This window comes from Poecilia latipinna, unplaced genomic scaffold (assembly GCF_001443285.1).
Source record: "Poecilia latipinna isolate Pla-1442-1.1 unplaced genomic scaffold, P_latipinna-1.0 Scaffold1393, whole genome shotgun sequence".
NCBI classification, from domain to species: Eukaryota; Metazoa; Chordata; class Actinopteri; order Cyprinodontiformes; family Poeciliidae; genus Poecilia; species Poecilia latipinna.
Window position 1 is genome coordinate 165,338 of NW_015114009.1, and position 8,416 is coordinate 173,753.

The following is an 8,416-nucleotide window of genomic DNA, read 5'->3' on the forward strand; positions in this document are numbered from 1 at the left end:
AAAAAAAAAAAAGTTTGTAAATGATTATTATTTACTGATTGATTATTTGCATTTACTGCAAGGTTCAGGTCCGCGTCACGTAACAAGCAATTCATTATCATTGAATCTTTAACAAGTTAAATTCGATCGATTTGTAGACGTGGGACTTTTCATCAGATGTCGTGTGTGTGTTTTTTTTTTAAATTTTAGTTCGATTTATGTATTTTTCCACGGCTCAGCTGGTTATTGAGCAGCGGAGCGGGGGCAGGGGGGAGAGGAGGATGAGGCGGGGGGGTTGCGCTTCTATGCACCACAAACCTGGAACAAACCTCCATAAAAGTAAAACTACTGAAACACTGAGTTCCAATCCCCCTCTTTTCAAAGCCCCTTAAGCTCATATTATAGATTTTAATGTAAAAATAATGTTTTCTGTGTTTCTGGTGTGCTTTTATTTTGGATGATGACTTAATTTAATTCCCTTTTTCTTGTCGTTTTCCCATTCAGCGCACCTCGGACTGTCTCCTCCGGCTTTTCTTAAAACCCTCGGACAACACACAGCTCTGGCTCCGTGTCGAAACCGTCAGAAAAGTGAGTACAGGACCACCTGATGAGTGAGTTCTTTTTTTTTCTTTATGATTGACCTCCTCTCGTCCTGTAAAAGAACAAAACACTCAGTGCCTTTAAATCTCAACCCGTCTTTTCAGAGTTGCTTTTGGCTGAAGCAGGGTTAGAGTGTGGGTTTTGATGTTTTTTCATGTTTTTATCTTTATCCTCTATTCCTTCCTCTTTTTCTCTGCTTACGACTCTTGGAGGTTTAGAATCCTTGTCGGTGGCTGAACTAGTTTCCTCTGTCTTTGTGTGTGTGTGTGTGTGTGTGTGTGTGTGTTTTGCTAATGAATAAAATTGTGCATTCGTTGCTATTCCTTCTGGTCCTCAAGTTAAGCTGGTCGTTGTTTTTTTCCTACACTGGATGGCAGCATTTCCACACCAGGTGAAATGTGGCTGTTCTCAACGGTGCATCATCTCCTCACTGGGTGAGATTCGGATGCGTCAGCCAGCAGATCTCCACAGATGGTTCATCGTAGCAAGATGTCACTGAGAGTCATTAGGCTCGCTGCTTACAGTCAGGGTTGCCTAGGGAGAGGTCAGTTTCATCCAAATTGCAGCCGTGCCACGTGAGGCGATGTTCTTTTTCTTTTATTTTTTTCAATCAATAAACTTTATATAAGGCAAGACAAATACAACAGTGCAACTCTGTAGAAGGCATAGCAGAGGCAGACTTGGAAATGGAAACGTAGAGTAAGATTTTTATAATAATAAATAATAGTAATCCGTAACAATTGATAATGGAACAAGAACTGAAAGAGCAACAAGGTGATTTGTATGTTAGGATTGACCTGGATTGGTGGGCAGTTCCATTAATGTTTCAGTCAAGTGTTCCAAATGATCCAATACATTTCAGAGATTACAAATATAACTGGAATTCAGATTAAAAAAGAAAAACTGGACATCATTCTTTGTTTATGAATAAAGAATGTTGCCAAACAAAATATTAGGTTACAACAGAGTTCTATTGTTTTGTTTTTCATTTACTCTCCAAAGGTTACCCTATCTCTAGAAATACATTATGGAAGGGTTTTCTTCCATAATTTATTTTGAATGTGTCCTTCAGAGAAGCTTTTGTTTTTGTTTTTTTCTGATAGATTGTGGCATTATTTATTACTTTTGTAAATAGTTTTTTATATATTTTAGAGTTTCTTTTCTTTTTTTTTTCCCTCGTTTTTGTAAGGTTTTTTTTTTCCTTTCGGGGGGGGGGGGGATGTGCCAGACGCCAACTCATTATCTCAGGTAAAATGCTAATTACATGATAATGCAAATCCTAATGATCTGCAGTATTATGAACTGATGCAAGTCATTATTTCATAATAAAGATTTATTATTGAATTGACTTAAAAGAAACTTTAGTTGAATGTGCAGTGGATTTTTGTCTCCACTAGATGGAGGCACTGAATCACAGACTGGCAAGCGCACGCCCCACTTTTAGGTAATGTATTGATGTAGAATAATTATTATTTCTTTGGACTCCGCGGTTGAGATCCGTCACGTCACTTCCGCTCCAGAGCGACCTTTAGATGTTCTCCGAATTCAATTAAGATGATCAATTTAAACATTATCCGAAAATAACTTCCCCGCTCCTCAAGTTTTTGAAAAAAACTGCTTTTAAATTATTATTATTATTATTATTATTATTATTATTATTACCTAGATCTTTTATATAGCATGTTATCTTTTTCCATAGAATGTGAGAGATTCTGCTTGCTCTTTCCAAGTTCTGCAGAGCAATTTTCTGCTTCTTGCAGAAAAATAATTCTAAATAAAATAAAGAAAAATATCAACAATGACTTAAAATGGAACAGTGACAGGCTGTTTATTGATGGATTTCCCCGCCCCCCCTGTGTGCTTCGTTAACGAACACCGAATGTCCATCCGTCAGTTTTGTACAAGAACAACACCTCTTTCCAAGTCCGTCTGTTTTGTTTTTCTTTTTCTGAACTTCATTTCCCAGAATGCATCGCGCGCGCAGAGCACGATAGGTAATCAAAGTCCTTTGTTGATAGTTGTTCGGCCGATTTATCAAACTTTTTCTAATTATTATTATTATTGTTATTATTTAAATATTGCTCAAAGTGTCTGACATACATAAGCACGGCCCGGTTGCACGTAATTTTGTTTTTTATAATATTAGTTTTGAGTCCGCAGATCGGATGCATGACATCACTTCCGCTCTAGAGCGACCTGTAGATGTTTTTTTTTTTCTAATCTAATTAAGATAAGTAATTAAGCATTATTGTCCAAAAATAACTTGCCGGTCATCACGTTTTGGGAAAAAATATTTTTAAATCATTATCATTATTTGCAAGGTTAAGGTGCGTCAAGACACGTTGCACGGATCATGGCTCGAACGAGGCAGCAAGCCAGCGGAAACTTTGTGAGTTTATGCAAAAAGACACGTTGCATGAGTTTTTGTCACACACACACACGCGCGCACACACACACACACACACACACACACACACATATATTGTCAGTAAATCCAAAAACTACACCGTTCATCCACGAGTCGAATAGTACCTGCAAAGCGAGCTGGCTCGAATTAGCTGCTCCACTGCAGCTAATTGGATACAATTAATTTCAATAACTAAATCTTTTCGGCGTCTTCCCTTCTGCCAGAGGCTTAATAATTAAATAATAAAATAGTAGGGTTTTTTTTAAAAAAAAGAAGGAAAAAAAAAAGACAGCTTTATGAGAGTTTTTTTTTTCTTTTAGGACTAATTCTATTCTCTATCTATTTTTCTGTTTCTTGGATCTTATGTGTTCAATTTCCTTCCAGCTGGGATAATTATTCCTGTTCCTCTCTTCTCTTGTGGAGTTTGGGTTCTTGCTGTAATTCTATGGTGTGTCCGTCAACTCAGTTTACAGTTCTCCTCTTTTATCTATCTGTTTTGTGTGTAAACGAGGCTTTAGGTCCCCTTGGATCGAGTATATTGTGTGTCTGTGTGAGTGTGTGTGTGTATGTGTGTGTGTGTGTGTATTTGGTTCTTTCTATAGAGACTTGAAAAAAATTTCCTTGTTTTTTTTTAACGCTCGTCAAATCTTTTTCCCGTCCACAGACTGGCTTCCACGAGGTGCTAGCAGTTCCAGAGGAGATCCCGATCCCCCACTGAGCTTTACCGAAGCAGATCCCATCCCCTTCTCCAAGTCAAAGGAGAATTCGGGCCGGCAGGCCCAAACACTGCTGGATTTCTCCCAGACCCCTAGGATAATATCTTACACCGATTAGGTGTAAGATTATCCACTGTGGACCAGGAGGAGTCAGAACCTCTGCGGTGTAAAACAATACCAGGAAGAGAAAGAAGATAATCAGATGAACGTGAGAAGTTCAGTACTGTGCAACCAGGTGTGATTGATTTTTTTTTTAGTACACAACTGGTCACCTCCTGGGGCCAGAGGGCTGTCCCGGACACAACTGTTTTGGCTGGTGCAGAGCAGAGCTTCCCAAAGACATAGTTATTAACAACTAATCGAGTCGGTAACCAGCGTCCGACATGGGGAAGGAGGTAAATGGTGTTTCACGGAGCCGGTTTGAGATGTTCACAAATAGTGATGAGCTCTCGCTGGTGCAGAGTTCTACCCTACACTACCCTTGATCCCAAGGCATCTTCAAAGAAGTAAGTGGTCATGCTGCCCAGTGTCAACATAAAAGACCGATTAGAATTAAAATTTAAAATATTAGCAAGGATAAGGATTTAAAGTGGCACAACTAAAAAAAAATCACAAGATTGAAAAATTAAAAAAAAAAGAAAAAAAAAGTTTGATCTTTGCAAACCCACCGGAGTAGAAATTGTGAAATATCCAATATATGTTTGTGTGACTGACAAGTCAATAATTTTTCATTGTGCTCTGCTGATTAAAAACATGAGACTGAGTGACTTCAGCATAAAGGTTGACTCTCCTGGGATAGCTCTGTTCAGGAAAAATGTATTTCGTGTCTTTTACACTGACTAATAGTCACTGCTTCTTTGTTTTTGTCTCCCAAAAGAATGCCAGCACAAGCCAGGAGGTCGAGGTGACTGAAGAGCCTGGCCCACGCGCTGCAGGTAAATTTTGCCAAAGATGTTTTTATCTCAAAATATTTTCCTTTGTTTCTGGTAAATTAATGAATGTAAATTTCATTTAATTACATTTATAGTTGTGGCCAACCTTTAGCATTCAATTAAAAAAGCGAGATTTTAAAGAATTGCCAGAATTATGTAATGTCACAACTCAAGGATTTATTTCTAATCCCAAATCTAACATTTGCAACGTAGTGATAAGACCCAAAAAAATCCATTTTACAGAATACCTAATTGGTTAGATGCAGGATGGCTTTAGGTGGCGTTAATATTTATTCTTTCTTAATTTCAGTCACCAAAATGCCACGGGAGCCAGCAAAGAGAATGGTAACGTAGAACTCCAAGCCATGTGTCAGATTTTTGGCTTCATTCCATCTATTCGTATTGTGTTTAATGCTAAGGTGGGACTACCTCAAAGACACAGCCCCTGTATTAAGCCCTTTGCTGATTGAAATGTTGTTCTAAATTTGAGTTTGGAAGTGTTGCTGCCTGTTTTTTCTTCACCGCTGAACATTTTTAAAGTATGCTGCAAATGCTGTGATCTGCCACATTTCACACGTCTCCTTGCTCCACCAAACTTGAATCTAATGAATGTCTTTTTAACACATGCTGAATAACAAACTATTGGAGACACATTTGATTTGAATCCGGTGTTCTGTAGCAAGCTGTCATCAGGTTCCAGTTCCATCTGTGGCCCTTGGTTGTGTTTTATTTATGTTTCATTTCACCGATGTGGACATTTACAGAGGGTTGTGTTAGAATAGAATAGAATTCAACTTTACTGTCATTGCATCATCACAAGTACAAGCAACGTAATGTAGTTTGCATCTATCCAGAAGTGCTATACAGGGCATAAATATGTACTTACAGATGTACAAAGGTTGTTATAAAAATAAAATGTTCAGTATAAAAATAACATAAATAATATAAATAAAAATGTGGGAGCTATGTGCACTATACAGATTAAGCAGATTACACAGAACATACAGAAATGTTAGGAATGAACACAACACAATTGTATTGTGTTCCGTCTTAATATCAAGACAATCAAATATCTTGTTTCAAATTTCTTCACGCTTGCTGTTATGGCCACTCTCGCATCCCAAAAGCTCCAGAAAACAAAAATGCCAGAGTCGTCCCTCAGGAGGAGGTTTTCGACTCGCTCAAAAACAATAAAAGCACTCGCGGAGACTCTTTCCTGTTTCCAAGAAGTTTCTTTATTTACAAAAATAACAAAAAAAAACCTCATCTCCGAGTTGACTTCAACTAAAATGTTAATTTGCGGTACAAAAACCATTTCACTCCTTCACCAATCAGATCAGCACCAACAGCTGCTTCTTGCCTGTTAATCACAGCAGGAGGCTGACTGACGAGGAGGAGGGTCTAAGCCAAACAAACAAATAAATACATACATAAATAAATATACATCAATAGAGCTAGATGGCTTTAAATCTGTGGAAATTAATTTAGCAATAAATAAATGTATCTAATTCTTAATAGGCTCAAACACTTGCTATCACATCTTTAGACAGTCGTCATTGATGCTGGATTAAAAAGTCTATTCAGTTTCTTAGGCTTTCATGAAACAAAATGTTTGTCGTATTTAAACTTTGCCACCCCACTCGTCCGTTGCATTTTTTTCATCCTTCTTCATTTATATCCATGTTTGCTTCTTTTGCAGAGAAAAGACGAAGTTNTAAAAAAGAAAAACTGGACATCATTCTTTGTTTATGAATAAAGAATGTTGCCAAACAAAATATTAGGTTACAACAGAGTTCTATTGTTTTGTTTTTCATTTACTCTCCAAAGTCTACCGTATCTCTAGAAATACATTACGCAAGTGCAGTTTTTGATTTGATGCACCTTCATAAGCCATTACAACATGTTTTGGTGTGACTGCATTCGTAGGGGATCTGCTCTATTGTTTCTACATCACTTTCACTGGATCAGCATTTAGTCATCAATATTAAATCAATTTCTCAGTAGCTCTTTCAAGGGGTAAATTGCATTTACAATCTTAAAGTTTGTTTCCTTATCTTTTTGTTGAATGGGGAGGAGTTTAAAGTAAGACTTGCGTTTGTTTCCGTTATATTTTCTACTTTCTGCGACCATTGTGGCATGAACGATTTTTATCTTTCTTTCAGTCCCACCGAGACCTCCGGAGTTACTGCGGCCTTCCCCCAGAAAGCAGAAAAGGCGGAGGAGTACGTAAAAAAAGTTGCAGTTGGCGAGCATCAGACAGTATTTGGCAAAGCAGTTGCTGGTCTGCAGCTACCTGTTAGCTCTCCGTGGATGGGTGCACTAACTTTTCGTGCGTCTCCTGGAGTCTTTCTCCTTCTCTCTCTCTCTCTCTCTCTCTCTCTCTCTCTTTCTCATAAATGTACAAAAAGATTTAATTTTCAGGCTTCAAGACTCAACTGGAATCACTGACTAGTTGTTATTCCAGTTGAGTCCCCAGTGTGCACATTGCTGTCTGTCTGTCCGTGTGGCGACATGTTTTTTAAAAGGTTTTAATCTCTTCCTTATCCACGGACGACGCCATGAGGCCACAGTGAGGCCATGGACATGGGAAAGGCTTTTCTCCACCTTTCCTTTTTCTCGAATAAGGAAACATTAGCTCGGCTAGCTGGCTAACATCACTTCTGCGGGGAGCTTGGATAACGACATGTCCTTCAACTTGTGTCGAAGCCGCGTAGCTGGGATTGGAACGTCACTCGCACAGCGCAGGAGAAAAGCTGTGGGCAGCGACGGATGCGTTCCTGGACAAGCAGAAGACGGAGAAGGACCGTGCACGTCAGGTCTGAACCAGCACGGCGTCATCTCCAAGTACACCGCCACGGCCAAGAGGCAGATCAACAAGCTCAAAGGCCATTGGAGAACTTTTAAGAGGCCAAAATTGGTCTGACTTTATTTTGTAAGATTTTCTTTCTTTTTAATTCAAAGCTAAGTCCAGAAAGCTTTCGAATCATATGTTTCTGTTTAGGAGTGGTTTTTTTTTTTTTTTTTTTTTTTAAAAACAAGCTGTAAAACAAAATTGGGCCCAAGGAAAAGCAGGAGATCTCACTGCAATGATGAAAACGTGTCGGAAGTTTGCAAAGAGCTTTTTTGTAAATGGTTCATTTTATTATTTTTGTTTTATTTTCTCCACACATGTCCCACGTTCAGGTTCACTATTCAATTGATTTGGTCTAACGCTAGAATGAAACACTGGAAGGGTTTCATGTCTATAAAGCTGAAAGTTGTGTTTTTTAAATGTGATCATTTGGATCTTCACATTTTGATTCTTGGAGATTTGCAACCATGACACATTTTCCTTCAGAGAAGCTTTTGTTTTTGTTTTTTTCTGATAGATTGTGGCATTATTTATTATTTTTGTAAATAGTTATTTTGTTGTAAATCTCCTTTTTTGTGTGTTGTGATTTGTTTTCAAACTTTCTGTTCTTGTTTTTGTTGAAGAACCTATTTATTGCAATTCCTTTCTTGTCATCCTTTACTTGAGCCAGCGTGCAAAATCGAGATTTGCTTCCAGATTTCAAAAGTTGTGGTTCCAGCAGTCCGGTCAGCCCAACATTTGTTTTTGGCTCGGGTGGTCTGGTGGTCAGCCCCAGTCTGCCTGGGATTCGAACTCCAACCCCCTCCACACTTAACAGCTGCCCCTTGTTGCACATGAGAAGAACTCAAAAGATGAGTGTTCCATGATAAGCCCAGCAAATAGCTTTTTATTCAAAACAACTACAAGTTGAATAAATTCATCTTGATAAGCT

At 38.4% G+C, this 8,416-nt stretch overlaps 1 long non-coding RNA gene across 1 annotated transcript; it reads left to right on the forward strand.

Moving 5' to 3' along the window:
• The first annotated feature begins 568 nt into the window (after positions 1-568).
• LOC106962272 (uncharacterized) lies at positions 569-8,021 on the forward strand. The gene is made up of 3 exons (XR_001427938.1): positions 569-590; positions 957-1,123; positions 6,797-8,021. It is a non-coding gene; the product is annotated as an uncharacterized LOC106962272 (long non-coding RNA).
• Positions 8,022-8,416: the final 395 nt, after the last annotated feature.